A 16,412-nucleotide genomic window follows, 5' to 3' on the forward strand; every position below is an offset into this window, starting at 1 on the left:
GCGGCCCGCTTAGAGGCAGGCTGTGCAGCATGGCCTTTCCCAGTTTGAAGAGACACTTGGCCAACAGTCTGAGGCAAAGAGGCAAAGAAGGAAGGCCCATAGCCAGGGAGACAGACCAGGGACAGACTGCACTTGCTCCCAGTGTGGAAGGGATTGTCACTCCCGAATCGGCCTTTTCAGCCACACTAGACGCTGTGCCAGAACCACCATCCAAAGCGCGATACCATAGTCTTTCGAGACTGAAGGTTGCCAACAACCAGTGTCAGTCTGAACATGTAAACTCTGTCCTGTGCTCTTTCAGTTTTACTTGGAGCACCTACAGTATGCCTGAAGAAAAGATCTGTGCAACTTGAAATCTTGTTTGTTACAAACAGTAGCTTACCCAATAAGGAAGCAGCTTTCTTGCTCTGTGCTTCTTGTTCCAGCAGAGGTATCACACTTTGAGCATGTCTGGATCAGAGCCAATGTTATAGAACCAGCAAAACTTTTCAGGGAATTGCTGAGGAAGAAAACAAAATTCCAAAAGCTTCTTAGGAATCAAATTGAACAGTAGTTATTCCATCCACAGGGTATTATACCTATTCTTCCTTACTGCCAGTTACCATATTTGCAAACCAGGCATTGTTTACATATCTTGGTCCTTAGGGGCTAGAAACTTGCTTTTTTAAAAAAGAAAAAAGATATTGAGTTCTGACCTTATATCAATTTCTGACCTTGCATGACATGACCACTGAAACACAGTTGGCCTAAAGCATACATTTCAACCAGCCTACAATTCACACAACATTCTGAGATAGGGTAGCTACTTTCTTTTTGCAACAAGCAAATGAAAGAAACATGGCAGCTTGTGCCCTGTCAAGATTATTATCCTCTTTCTATCATATTTGTGGTTGCAATGGATATTGGGCTGACTGGCAGAGACACTTCAGTTTAGAATAAATCAAAAGCACTTTATGGTGCTTTTAAAAAAATCTTGTCATCCTTTATATTTTTATTTCTTCCAAGATACTCAGCAGTCTCCATGAAATGAGACAACCTTCCTTTCAAATTTTTCCAGGAAATAGAGTTGTCTTCCACATGTTACACTTAATGTAACTCAAACAAATGTTTTAGGAAATTCCTACTAATTCATTGAAATGGTGACCTTGGCAATCCAGAAATGGAAACTTGACTCAAAGATATTGTATTTCTTTTTAACTGTACAGGCGAGCTAGGGCTTAAAACCAACTGCTCCGGGAGAGAGAAACTCATGTTACACATAAAGGATCTGGCAGGCCCAAGCACAGAAATTTCCAGAAGTGTTTGCGTGGCAAGAACTCTGTGCCAATCCACATATTTTAGCTATTCTGGCCAGATGCCCAGTATACAGGAAGGCTGTGTTGCTGCGCAGTTCACTGGCTTCCCTGATGAGTTTCCATCCCGCATGGCAACGCTGGGTAATTTTGCATGCCAAAATCTCCTGCTACTTATATTGTTACAAAATACCAGATGTGCTTAATAAAGAGTAAGTGAAGCCAAACCTAGGGTAATCACATAACCTATCATTAACATTTAAAAAAAAAAAAGCGCACTTGGAATGCCAGATTACTGTTTTTCTTTGTTTGCTTTACGCCCTGTTGCTGGAACCCCCCTAGGGTGATGGGAACAAGACTCGGTAGGAGTAGACAGTTCTGGAGCATTTGACGACATTGTTTACAATCACACCCCTGCACATCTGAAACATGTGTAAGAAAGTTAAAGGCTAAGCAGATTTCCTTTGCATTCAGCACAAGGACCAAAAGGAAAGGGTGAGACTGCAGGAGGAAGATTACAACAAAGCAGAGAGTGCTGGAGTCATGCTTCCTTATCCCATGGAGAGGAACAGACTCAAACAACATCACTACCTTGATTCTTTGTCCCTTGGACATCCAGAACTCCCTTGTGAGCAAGGAACACACAAACAGACCTTGTTAGGTGACTTTAATGACAATTAAATCCTCCCAGCTGACTGAAAGCCTGGTTTTAATAGGTCAGACACCCAGTCAGCAAGACAAGAGCGCATACCTCCCATCAGTTTTAAAAAGGTGTTGCACATGTGCATCTCTCCAGCTGATCCCAATTTCAGAAATAATAATTAAGTCATGTAGCAAGCAACTAGCCTGTGTTGAGGTAGACACGCGAAAGGAACAAATCCCCGAGCACTCTTGTTTTTATAGGCCTCTGTTAACAAAACAAAAAAATGCAGAACGTTTTCTCTAATGCAACAGAAATACCATAAAAACCACAATGCAGTGAAAAAAGTTATCATATGGATATAAGATACATGTGGGAGGGAAATGGCCATTTTCTCTCAGTGACAGAGTTTGTGGTTAAAGTGAAGCGTTTTAAACAAAATAAGTAGGAGAAGAAAAAGATCTCCATGTTTATCTAAGTTGTTTTATTACAGTCATTATCCAAATGGAAAGCCAGGCAAAATTGCACAGATCTGAAACTCATCAAGAACCTTAATTATAGCTTAAAGGAAAAGTGTGTTATGCATTTAGGTGTTTTTTTTTTTTTTATTGTGGAAAAGGATCTCCTGACGAATGACAAGGCTAGTCTATGTCTGAAGAAAAGGGAGGCTTGGATATTTGTGCCTCAAGTAAAATGTCTGCAGAAGTTCCTATAGTACAAAGCACATTGGTTACAACAGGAGTGTTGCTACATGACAAAAGCAGGACTGGAGATGAGAATTAATCATAACAGGTGAACCAGTTTTGATAGGTCTGAGTCACTGAAGCCTAGAGGGAGCGGAGTCAACTCCTTGACTCTTGTTCTCACAGTTGCATAACATGCCAGCCAAGCATTCAAGAATGCAATAAAGATTTCCTCATAGGGACAAGAGTAGGCCACTGCGGTCTGTCAGGCAGGCAGTCAGGATGGAAGGTCAGTGCTTTCTTAAGTAGTTCCCACACAGTGTTTCATACCAGGCTTTCAAAGGGCCCAGGTGAACTTCTGAGAAGGCTTAGAGCCTCTTCTTCGTACTTGAAATATTTGTAAAGTGACCCCCAATTACACACAAATCACATTCTTTATTTGTGAATGGGGTGCACTGTGCATGCATCCAGGCTCCAGTTTTTAGCAGGCAAAGTGGCCAGATAAATACTTGCTCCTGCATTTTGCCAGGAAAAGTTGCAATGAAAACATGTGCTTGCCGTTTGGAAATTATGCAGATTACAGTGAATAGCAGGTGACTGTCCCGCATCACAAGGTCCAGGTTCTGATGAACAACCTCTTGTAACATGGTTGTACAGCTATAATGACAACCTGCCTTTCTAGTATGAAGACGCCTCTTCATTTGCCCTTTTAAACAAACAAAAACTCAACTGGAAAGGTGCATTGCATGCTGGAGACGTGGGGCACAACCTGATGATAAAACACTCCCCTGCCATCACCACAGCTGTACAATTTTAGTCTTTAAAAAAAAAAGACAATTTGTTTTTGAGGATTAGTACTTTTCAGGAGGCGTGCTTATCTGATCTATTGCATGAGCACTCAAACAGTTCTTCAAAGGAAACAAGAACAGAAATTTCAAGGCTGCTCCCTCTTCTCCAGTAACATCCTGCCATTTTAGAACATTCTCTTCTTTCTGATACCTTATTTGTTTGAAGGCTTTGTGCCCGTCGACCTCAGCATGCAGTGCACATTTCCTGTTGAGTTTTTGTTTGTTTAAGAGGGCAAACAAACAGGCTCCTTCGGACCAGAAAGGCCAGCTGCCCTGCAGAAAGATTCCTCTCCATTACTTTGGACACAGTTGACTCAGTAACTAGCTCCGCAGGACTGAGGCCATTGCAATGGCCTAAAAAGGAAGCCACCATTGCTGTCGCTCCTAAAAGTGAACATTGCTAGAGGTCAGCATGAACAGCACCTCATTTCCAAATGCATTATTTTAAAACAACCTCCCAATCAATCCGCTCCTCCTTGCAAATTTTGTGTGAAGTAATAGGCTGAAGTATAATCTGCTGATTTATGGTTGACAATATAGTTCAACATAAAATGACATTCAGGTGGGTCTGTGCATATAACTGAATGAGAACTGCAGCCCAAGATCTTTAGGATTTGGACACAATCATACCGATGGACTCAGCAGCTATTTTCCCTGTAAGTGGTCTGCGCTGCTGCATGGACCACTGCTCTGGCTGTGTGTCATCACGACTGTGCCATAGTGCCGTTTCCAGATGCTGGGTTATGACATCACATGTCATTGCCAAACTGCCAGACTGCCAAGTTCTTTGCTGCACAGAGCTCAAACTTGAGCTGCGTGGGTGTGATGCCACACAGCTTAGTGGAAACCCTGCTCAGTGGTGCAGTGGTATATTTTGAAGCAGAGGTTGCCATGATATTCAACAGAGCTCTGCTCCACTAAGACTATGACAACAAAAATCAGCTATAAACATCTTCACTACAGTGTTTGCTTCTGCCACTTATTCCTTGTTTGAGACTTATTCTGCTTCTTTGAGGTGTGTTGTCCCTCACACTGCAGTCTGACGCAAGCCACTCTAAGGAACCATTTTACCATGTGATCTGCTATTTGGTAGAATGGCCATGAGCCCTGATTCAAATGTATTTTTTTCTTTATTAAGCTATTTACATAAGGACAGCCCCACTGGATCAGGCCATAGGCCCATCTAGTCCAGCTTCCTGTATCTCACAGCAGCCCACCAAATGCCCCAGGGAGCACACCAGATAACAAGAGACCTGCATCCTGGTGCCCCCCCCCCGATCCCTATTTGGATCTCATGCTTTCTCTGCCCAGCAGGGAAGTGCCCAAGGTGGTTTTCAACCAACTTAAAATATAGTAAAATACATTAAAAAATTTTTAAAAAATAAGAACACAGAAGCATTGTGGTAGCAACAGAGCACCAGCGAAATAAGCAATGCAATGTCAGAGGCCAACAGCTGTGTGGAAAAAGATAATCTTCAGGTGGCACCAACATAACAAAGGTGGCACTAACCTAACTTCCTGGGCATAGACGAAAATGAAAATGAGAGGGAACATGGCGGACTGTAGTGGGTGCATAGTGTCCACCCCACTTTGAGTACAGTGGGCCCTTGGTATCCATAGGGGATCAATTCCAGGAACCCCCCATGGATACCAACATATGCAGATGCTGGAGTCTGTGGGGGCAGGATTGCACAGCCACACTTACACACATTGGGGCTGTGCTGGGCCCTCCAGAGGCCATGGTAGGCCTCACTGCCTCCTCAGAAGGCCTCCAGGACACAACCCGAAGCCACTTCTGATTTGTGCCCTTGACTTCCTGTCTTGTCCAGAAGGTGTTCTGAGGTGCAAGGAGGAAGGTGGAGTAGACCACAGGCATCCCTGTGCCTCAGGACACCTCCCAGATGAGACCGGAATTGGCTTCTGGTCGTATCCTGGAGGCCCTCTGAGGTGCAGGCTCGGCATCTGTGGATGGTGGAATTCCTGAATGCTGAACCCATGGCTACCAAGGGTCCACTGTACTCTTCCTCTAAGCATTCCCTCCAAAAGACAAGGTACCTGATTTGGAAACGGTTAGTAAATTATAGGACTGCCACTTTGGCTGGAATAAAATTTGTAATCCAGCCAGCTTGTTCACATCCAGCAGCCTGGGCTCCTTCTCTTCGTTTCCCACATGCAGGGCAGCCAACAACCAGCATAGATTAAAAAAAACTGTTCCTCAACTGCCTTCAGTGACTGAGCCCCCAAGGCTGTGCTACCAATATCCAAGGAGGCGGCTTAGGATGCAGCACTGCTAGGATGAAAAGCATAATTCCTTTGCTACAACCTTAGTCAAGTGGTTGCAAATGAATGGAATGTGTGTGCCTATATATGTATGTGCATAATACCAGCAGGGTAGCACAGAGATAGCTTTGTGAAATCAATGTGAATAGGTGCTCACATCCTAAGGACATCCTAAAGTAGCTGTGTGAGTGTTCAATCTCTCTATTGTTCTACAGGCATCAAATGAAAATTGTTCCAGGTTCTACCAATGCTTTGACTGTTGATTGCTTCTTGCTTATCGAGCTCATGTGAGCAGAATACAGCAGTGCTCTTTCATCCCTCTATCATGCGCTTTATCATATTCAACAAATGTTAGAGAAAGTTATGCTTCACAGAATAATTATTTTAACTTTGTACTCTTTTAGATGTTTATTAAGGCCTGGAATTACCTTTTTTTAAAAAAGTATTAATGCTGTAGAAAACAGTAGTGAATCTATCATTAGTTTGATTATGCTGAAATTACCAAACCCCTTAAGCATTCCCGACACATAAAAGATTGCCAGACTAAGACTATTTGTGTCTACTCAGAAGTAAGTCCCATTAAGTTCAATGGAATCTACTCCATTGTATATAGGTTTGCAGTCTTAAGTCCCACTGAATTCAGTGGCACTTACTTCTAAACAGACATACTTAGGATTCTGCTGTGAATGTATGTTGGTATATATCATGCATAATGGAATGTGTACCATTTTCAAATATTTCTATTTGATATGTAATTGACATATTCACTTTCCAAGCTGCTGCCAGCAATAATACCACAATAAATAAAGAAAGCTATAAAGATTTCATTAAAAGAAATAAAATCCTCATTATAGGCCATAGATCACTGGTTCCCAACCTGCCATCTGGGAACCACAAGTGGTCTGCAAGACCCTCAGAAGAGGTCTGCAAGATCTCAGAAAAAAAGATCGTCTTTGATCATCTTGCCAAGTAAGCGCTCCCCCACAGACCACCATAGAGAGTGGAGAACAGACTGTCTGTAGCTGTCAATGAAGTGTCAGCTGTGGCTGTGGGCAGCCATTCTCTGCCATCTCTGGTACTTCATGGGGGGCCACTTGCTTCAGAGATACTTCCCCACAGTCCACCAGAGACAGCAGAGAACGGACCGCCTGCATACAGCTGGCAACAAAAGCAGCAGCTCAAAAATCTTCTCTATAAATAATAAATCTAACAAATCTCTAATTATTTTTCTCTAATTATTACAAATTTAATTGTATTTTTTGTGTGCAGGGGGTATTGTGGTTCACAATAATTTCAATTTCTGCCTCAGTAGTCCGCGAGCTCCTAAAGGTTGGGAATCACTGCCATATATAAAAAAGATTGAATATTACATGGTTTAAAAGAATTATTTTTTAATAAATGTGTACAGTGAAGATACAATAAATATCTTCCAGGCAGATCTCAGAACATTAGAACTTACCTATATAGTCCGGAACAATTGCACACACAGACAAAAATTCAGTCTGTCTGCCAATCAGACCCCTCTGGACAAAATACAGATGGAAACAAATGCATTAGGAAGCAAAAGAGGCTGAGTAGCTTCTTTTTACAACTTCTTCTAGAAGATATATGTGCTGGAAAGGGAAGGTTGAAGGCCTTCAAAAATGTGTAATGGAAGACAGTGATGGGTCTATGGTTGATGCCCGAAGATAACATCAGAAGGTTGCCAGTTTGAGGACACCGGCAGCTCCCTGAACGGCTGAGAATGGCGAGACCTTGAAGCAGCTGACAAGCCAAGCTGAGTGATTCCACCTGCTCTTGGTGTGAGCAAGAAGCATCTTGGCTGCCCTCCATGTGAGAGATGGAGCTGCTTGCCAACCTGCCTGGGAGAACTGGAGGCCAGAAGTGAGACCAAACCAAGAAGATAAATTCTGAAATGTTGTTGGTTCTTGAAAGAGAGAAACTTTATGATTGTAAAATCCCCTTGAGGGATTTAGAAATGCCTGCCTATGTAAACCGCCTTGAATAAAGTCAGAGGAGTAATGCGATGACCAGAAAGGTGGTATATAAATACCTAGTTATTATTATTATTATTATTATTATTGTTATTGTTATTATTAACATCTATAGTGGGCTGTTATAATGTATGACACTCTACGTGTTGCTGCCTTTGGAAACTGCCCAGAAACTTTGATTAGTACAGGACAGAACTACTAGGTTCCTCATGGGACTCTTATGGGATTGTGACTATGTCATGCCTCTCCAAATACATCTTACATTGGCTGCCTGTAGGTTTCTGGTCTCAATTCAAGGTGCTGGTGATGACCCATGAAACCCTAAACAGTTTAGGATGCAAGTACCTGAAGAACTCTCTCCTCCTGCATGATTTTGCCATTGCCATGATGTCATCTCAGGTGGCCCTGTGGCAGGTGCTGTTGCCTATTGAGGCTTAGCTGGTGGCAACCCATGACAGGCTTTTTCTGCTGTGCTGCCCAGTCTGTGGAATTCTCTCTCTCTGGAATGCAGGATGGCTTCTTCCTTACTGGCCTTCCATAGGGATCTTAAGACTTTTCTATTTCACCTTATATTTAATTAGGGATTATAATTAGGGATTTTTTAATGGCAGCTTTTTTATTATGCTTTCCCCCCCCCCCCCGATTGCTTTATTATATGTTATCCCTTGTTTATTTATTTGTGTACGTTGTCTTGAGCTCCTGCAATGCTGGAAAGGTGGGGTAAAAGTTTTTCTTTTCAAATAAATAAATATTGCTGTTCAGCTGCATATATAGGAAATTCCTCCAGTTTGCAGTATAAGACACCTTTTTCAGTCCTGTATGCCTCCACTGACTTCCAGAGCACCAAGGACATGGATATCATTGCAGCATTTCCGTATTGCCTTAGGAGTATAGTATTCTCTTACACAGACAGCTTATGGATGGGAATATCCACATTGATGTGCTCCGGGAGCTCCGTATCACCGGTGCTGTTGACTTGCTTGAGTTTCTAGGTTATTACATCAGTTGTGAGAAGTCTTCTCAATTCTGTCTCCATGGACACATCCCTTTGGAGTTGGGAAGCCCATTGTCATTCTTTGCTGCTCAATGAATCTTCAGAGAAAATCATGTACATCAATTGTCTTGATATGTAGCCATACTCAAAGCTCTGGCTTAGTGTCTTCCAACATTTTAGAGCAAAATTCTACAGCCTATAGACTACACAGGCAACTTGATACAAAATTCTACACCAACAAACAGCAGGTACAACATCTAGAAAACCCTCCGGAGTTTAGTGACAGATCTCTGAGATTGAGAGTTGAGAAATTAGATCATCACTCCTTGGGACATGCAATCATGAGACTGTGGAAGAGCACACCCTGCTTCTCAGTTTTTATTTGTTGCTCTAGTTTCAGTTTTAATTTGGGATTTGTTTTCGTTTGATGGATTACGGTGTTTGTAATAGAAATGTAGTCAAGCGTTGTAAGCCACCTTCAGGGCTGAAAGACAGGGACAAATACTTTCATACATATAAATAATTCTCATGTATGTGCCTCACAACTTGGCTGAGCATTTCTTTAAAGGTTTATTATGTTGGTAAGTCTTTAAACGCATTAACAAATTGCAGCAGAAAAGAAGGTTGTCTTCAGCAGGAAGATGAAAAGTGGAAATTGCCACTGTATGAACTTGCATAATGGAATGCCCAGTTCAAGCTCCTACTTCAGCTTGGAGAGTCTCTTTAATATTTACACAGTTCTTCTGAAACATTTGAATACAGAGCATCTTGTCTCTTTAGCCTTTTATTACTTAAAGCAGTTTCTCTCCTTCCTTTCACATGTGCCAATTACACCACTGAATGTTGTGCCTCTAATCTAGTATTTTCCAAATCATGACTCATGATCCACCAGTCGGTTGCAACCCATTTTGGACTCACTGTGACTGGAAGCTGCTTCCGAGTTGCACTGCCCGGTGACCTGCATCATCGGCCGCATCACACCACACTAAGCCCCCGAATGCCTTGCAGAAGCTGCCTGCAAGGCATTCTGGGGGTGATGTGGTGCGACATGGTCAATGACATGGGTTGCAGGCTGGCATGACCCAGAAGCGGCTTCTGGTTTGTGCCCCATACTGCCTTGCAGCTTTCTGGTTGCAGTAGGCCCCAGACGAGCCACAGTTGCTGAAGTGGGTCACAGAGTTAAGAAGTTTGGGGACTACTGGCCTAATCCTAATGCAGATACTTACCAAAAAATCTGTCACTGGCTGGGGTCTATAACCACTCTAGCCAAACAGCTTGTTCTAATAGGTGTGAAGGGCCAGGCCACTCCCTCTACTTTCTCCAAGGTCTCTTTGCAACTGATTTATATAGGCCAGTTGGTCACCCTTTCCATATATGATCAAAAAACACTGCAATTGATTTGCACACAGGAGCATGCCTAGTTTTTGGCAGAGCAGTCCTTGTTTCCTTTTGCACAGCTTCTTTTCCTGATGACCCCAGCACTGTTCTTAGCTGTGTTAGCTAACCCGTATGTTGAACTCGACCGAGATCACGAAGCAGAAAAACACATTGCATTCCTGTAATGGATGTTCTTCTAATCTGTGCACCCACACAGCCTGCCCTCCTTCCTCGAGGCAGGTTCTATCTTGCTTTCTAAGACTTTACTGCAGTGGTAGTAAAGGGAGTGAGTGAAAAGAAGGCACTCACCCAGGTCTTTGAAGGATGCACATATCAGTTTCTTTCATTCCCTTTGAAGGAAGGGCCAAAAGCCCCAGTTCCCTGGAGAGAGCTCTGCAGTGTTCCCAGAGTTGACTCTGTACAGGCAGAGAATCTTTATGTGATGACGACACAAACTGACAACTCAAACAACATCGGTTTACACAGCTATTGAGCCCTGCTTTTCTTCTGCCTTCACTGAAATGAATAGCAGATGCAACACAAGAGCTCTTTGTGTTGCTCCCCTTCGTTTCTCCTCGTGGCTTGCACTTGGAGAACGTCCTGGTGGATTGTGCCCTTTATCAGCCTCTTTTGGCAACTCTTCTGCATACCCTGGCAACTGTTGCAAATGGGAATTATTCTTCTGAGTATTCAAGCCCGACAGCCCCATCGTAATAGGAATGGTGTCACCAAAGACCTGTGCCATTGTAGCGGCCTTATTTATGCACCTCAAGCAAAAGCTGTTCTATAGTTAGCAGATGATGTCACCGGATTGTTTGGAACCCTGGAAAATGGCAGGGAGCCACCTCTCACATGATATATGAAATCACTGATAAATGCTTCTTTTCAGTGAAAGAAAAACAGCTTAATAAATGCAGCTCTTTTCATCTTTCATCTTTCCTCCCACCACTTCTGGGATTTGTCTCTCTGTGGCATGGCTCAGTAGAGTCTGTGAAGTGGAAATGAGTGCTTAGGATCACAGATCAAAATGAGGCATTTGGTATGCTCAGGATGCTGTCTCCCACCCCTCCAAAATCTTGGAGTGCTGCCAAAGACTGAGTGAGTCAGACAAAAAAGAGAATTGGCACAGCAGAGGCTTTGTGGGGATTCAGTATTTCTGGTATGTAGCTTCAGTAATTTTATTTTATTTATTTTCGTAGCAGACTGAGATGGGGGAGTTAAATTCAAGAGCAATTCCTTGTTCAATACAAAAAATAAAAAGGCATCCTTGCCAAGTCAATTAGAATCCATAACAAAAGGACTCTCTGATGCCTGAATATATCTGAAAGACATTCTATTAAACACATATACACAGAAACCTCAGTAAGAAATACCATTCTCTGGCAGTCTGTGAAAATAAACCTTCCCGTTGAAAGAGTTCATGACAAAGAAACCCCGTTTTGCCTGGGCCAGACCCTTCACTGCTAGGAGGTGCTACATTTCGGCTGCAGGCAAATGAGCTGATTGAGTGAGTCATTTTATGCCCAAATTTAAAATGTGCATTTATAAATGTCAGGCTGAGCGGCCTAGCGCTTTAGAGAACTCCATATCAGCAAGGTATTTGTTATCATAATGCAGCAGCCTGGAGAAAAAGAGTGCCACCCCTCTAGGGCTCTGGACTGTCATTGCCCATATAGACTGCTGTGAGAGGATTTGCACAAACTCCTTGGATAGGTAAATAGCATCTTCTCACCAAGTCCTGGGAATCACATTTTGGCACTGCATATTTTTTGATGGGATGCTTTGTCATTTGGAGTGTTACCTCCACAAATTAATAACATGTTTGAATCGATAAAACGCCATGGTAAGAATGTGCTGTTTGCTCCCACTTATTCCGGCAGCACATCAGTGAAGCATGATACATTTTAAATGCAAGGCAAAGAGGACTTGATGCTAAAACCATGAATGAGGTGAGTAAACATTAATCAGGCAGTGGGCGAGGAAAACTGGGGGACTGAATGTGCTCATTTCTGTGAGAATGACACATCAGTCAGGGTAGCAAAACTGGAGCCATTTGGATTTTTTTCTTATTCTAAAATTGTCCAATAACAAGGAATGTGGCAATACAACTGCACGAAGGGCCTTCAGCATCACTGCAGACCTATTGCAGAAGCACTGGATAATACACTGTGCACAATGACTGAAATACCAGTAGTTGCCTGCACGTTACCAATAGCCAGATCCCATTTTATTCTTGCCACAGGGATGCTACCAAATACGGCATCCTCATGGCAAGTTCTCCACCAACCCAGTTTCCACCACTTTTAGCATTTAGGATCTCTCAATGCACAGAGTACAGCCATTAGTAAATAACCCTCCTCCCCATTCCATGTCTCTGGTGATCATGTGCGCTATAGTCTAAAAATGTCAACTTGGGGTGTGTGTGTGTGTGTGTGTGTGTGTGTGTGCCTACTGACTGTGTGGGCCTTCAGCTGATGGAATGCTCACTCCATAAGCAGAAGGTGCCTATAAGATTGAGCTGCTGATCTATGGTGTAGATACACTCTAATTCTCCAAATGCCACAGTGTTTTCTAGCATTGTGAAATACAACAGTGCACATACATCTTTATATGGATTACTATTCCATAGCTGACTTTCTGTTTTTAAACAGGAATACAAACATTGAAAAGCCTGTATTAATGCAAGCTTTTAAAAATGTTTATTTCACCAAGAGGCTTGACCTAACCAGGGTTAGATTCTCCTTAAAGTGGACATTTGTACTGTACTTGTATTTTCAAAACTGTACAAACCAGCTTTCTCTCACACTTTAAATACATTGATTTTTCAGATATGCTTTCAAGGACTTCAGGACTACGAGTCATAGGGGTTGCTTTACAGAAGGTGGAATGGTCCACCCAGAAGGCACTTTTGCGTAAGGAATTGTGCAAATACTGTATCCCAGCAGGCCACTGTCTAAAAGGCAGGAACTTTGTTGACCTGAAGCAGGTCTAGTTGTGATTGGTGCCAGGATAAGAGACTGCCTAGAAACATTTTGTATGTTGACTGTTCATGGAAGAAAGGTAACAAATAAATCAATACATCCATATTGTGCATGTGGTGAGTGCACCTACATCTGAGAAGCAGGAACCTGATGCCACTTGCAGAACAGACACAAGGTTCATCATTTGTAACAAGCTACACTCTAGTTTCATGCAGTGTCCTACACGGAAGTAACTTGTATGTATTGCTTATTGTTGCTTCACAATTAGCGACACAATAAATCATCCACAGGAGAACCTTCCCTAAGCTGCAGCTATCATGGTGGTAAGTAGAGAAGGCACTCACTCTGCCCCTCAAATGTCTCCTCCCAAGGGATGGGAAAAGTGTAATACTGGCACTTGGCAGGATTCTCGCTGGGTGTCCATGGGGGGGCTGTGGGGGAAGAAGATGGGAACCTGTTGCAAAGACTGTCAGAAATTGAATGGAAGGGAGTCACCCTAGGGAGCTTTGGAAAATCTGCCTCTCGCTTGAGTCCCAAGGCACAAGGAGTGGAGGGGGTTCTCCTGCACTCTTTTCCTCTTGACATCAGGATGGCTCCCCTGGGCTGGATTCAACTGTGCCTGGCTCCAGACTCTGCTTCTGGCCTGCTCTCAGTGAGTGCCCAGCCATGCTCATCAGCAGCTGCAGCCAGGGTTTAAGCAAGCTTCCTGCTTTTTACCCTGTGCAGGTTTACTTTCCTGTTCCCTCTCCCACCGTCCTTATAAGGCACACCATTGCTATAGCAGTGGGACAGCCATTTCCTTTTCATGGAGCTGCTCTGGAAGATCTTGCGTAGCTCCCATTGCTTGAGGAGGGCCTGTCATCAATGGTGTGGCAACCAGGAAAGCCTGAGGCTTCATGCCATGCTGGTGGGACAGACATTACTGTTCCCGAATGGGCACAGTATTCATTGGATGATGGAGAGGCAAACAACAGACAGGAGAATTCAGAGGGCTTGGGAAAAAGCTTTTACTACGTTTTGCAAAACAGGTCCACCACACAGGCATGATGGACAAAGAATGGGCTACCATGATACAGTTTTTATAGGGTTTTCTGAATAGAGGAGGGGCACAAAAGAACACAAAGAAAGAGGGGTAAACATCCTTGGAAAATTACCAAGTAATCGGGCAGAGAGCATGGTCAGCAGTCTTATCAGTCTGGAACTGATTGGAGCAGTTTGGAACTTATCAGTTCTGTAGGAAGCCCAGTACAAGGTGTATTGACAGGATGTCTACATACAAGATATCCTTTATCGAGGGTTGGGTAATCAATTACACCACTTTATCCTAACTATCCTGTCTCACACCCTTTTGTTCCTTACCATCTGTCCTTCCTTGGAAGCCCGTATTTTGCGTATTCGGCTTATCTGGTTTGGCCAGATCTTTCTGAGGATGGTAGGTGCTGACTGGTAGCATTCCTGAGCAAGGGTCGGAGAAAAGCCTAAACCAAAGAAGCCTGATTTTGAAAGCCAGGCCTTGTGAGTATTTCAGTATTGTGAGTTGGGCATTTTGGGGACATTACATGCAGGAAGAAATGCCAGTTTCCTACACTAGAGTTCTAGAATATTCCAGAACACTCTAGAAATTGACTGCTCATTGTTATAGAAACCATATATGGGATCCCACAGAAACCATGAACAACTGGCACTGTCCAACACAAAGTTCTCTAACATGAACTGCATTGAAATGTACAGACACAACACATCATTATGGCAGTCCTCTTGCACACTTCCCATTCATTTCAATGCAGCTGATGCTATAACATTTCCTAGTGAATTATACACCAAGCCAGTTTCCTTATTTATTCATTTTTTTTGCGCATATAAACCCAAATGTTTTATCTATTTATTTAGTTTGCTTGCGTTGCAATGTCACCTACATTGTCATAGATTTTTCCACCAGAAAGATCTTTGTTCCAGCATTACCCTAAAGGTAGAATCTAAGAATGGGAATGCCAGCCAAAACATGGTGCCACTTCTCCAAAAAGCGATACAGTAGTTGGGTCAGGCTGGTGGTGTGACAGGAGCATCCATGGCAGGCTTCCAGTAAAATGTTTTGCATTCAAATTCATAGCTAGCTTCTAAATGGATGCCACGCAGTGTTAATCACTTTTAAGTCCTCTGATATAATTATATAAGGGCACCTAGCTTTAACGAGCACTTTAATTGGCTTTGTGGCATTATGTGCTACTCATGAAGAACCTAAAGAAGGATTAGGATTTATAATAACATTCATGGACTCCCCCACTCCCAGATTAAGACTCCATGCAGGGGGGACAGTTTCAGAACAGCCAGGAATGGGGGAAATTAAAGCAGGAAGTAAGAGGGCAATGTGCTATAAGAGCTGCCGCAAGGGTGTTGGATCTGCATGAATCTTTTTCTTCTACTGTCTTGGCTACAATAGAGCCTGTTGCTATGGAAACTGGTGTGAAAGCACCCACACAGGCAGGCATGCAAAGGCTAGAAATTAAAGGGAACATAATATTTTTAAGGCTACTTATCAGGAATGCGAAAGAGTGAGATTAGCTACTTTCATTGTTTGCACACGGGGTATAACACCTTGTGATTTATGCTACAGGGAACTAATGGAAGTGGTGGTGAGCCACAAAAACGTGCCGTAAAGGGGAAGTCAACCAAATATCGGTCATTTTCTGCAATCAGCAACTAGGATGTTTAGGACAACTGTGCTAATAAGAATTTGTCATCCAAAGCAAGAAATTCTGTGCAATGTCAGTAATCATAACAACTTCAGGAAGTAACAATGTTTTATTTTGCACCTGCTGCAAAATGTGAATAATTCTGCACATCTCTAGGAGCTGAAGGAAGATAAAAATTGACTTAGGTTTGATCTTAAATATATGGCCTAACATTTAGAAACAGAACTCATCCGTATATTATTGGTGTCTGTTGACCTTCTGAAGCACAGGCAATTCACTTCTAATCAGTACAGTACTTAATTTGTAAACTTGGGGACGCCAGAGCTGAAGCCTACTTATAGATAATGTACTTTCATCTAGAAACCCTGTCCCCCAACGGTGTAGGGGCAATATGTGAATGTACTCTGCACATGCTTAGGTGCACTCTTGTTTACAACCACTTCACATATTCTAGATAAGTTCAAAATAAGTACTAGGCCACAGCTCTCTAGCTGAAATAAAACCCTCAGGCTGTCCACTGGAGATGCATGTAACAGCCCAATCCTATGCAGCTGCCACACTGAAAGCTCAGGGCTGTTGGTGCAATGCCTGCCACATCCAAGGCACTGTCATGGCAGAGAGGCTTGTGGA

General features: G+C 43.0%; 1 long non-coding RNA gene across 2 annotated transcripts in view; it reads right to left on the reverse strand.

The window, feature by feature from the left end:
* LOC136636408 (uncharacterized) overlaps window positions 1-10,836 on the reverse strand; it is a 36,054-nt gene extending 25,218 nt beyond the window's left edge. For both annotated transcript variants that reach the window (XR_010793519.1, XR_010793520.1), the window contains exons 1-2: window positions 10,418-10,836; window positions 383-499 (exon numbers count right to left, since the gene is read on the reverse strand). This is a non-coding gene — a long non-coding RNA (uncharacterized lncRNA). The remainder of the gene's footprint in view (window positions 1-382; window positions 500-10,417) is intronic.
* Between the last annotated feature and the right edge of the window lie 5,576 nt (window positions 10,837-16,412).

Source organism: Tiliqua scincoides, chromosome 1 (assembly GCF_035046505.1).
Source record: "Tiliqua scincoides isolate rTilSci1 chromosome 1, rTilSci1.hap2, whole genome shotgun sequence".
Lineage (NCBI taxonomy): Eukaryota > Metazoa > Chordata > Lepidosauria > Squamata > Scincidae > Tiliqua > Tiliqua scincoides.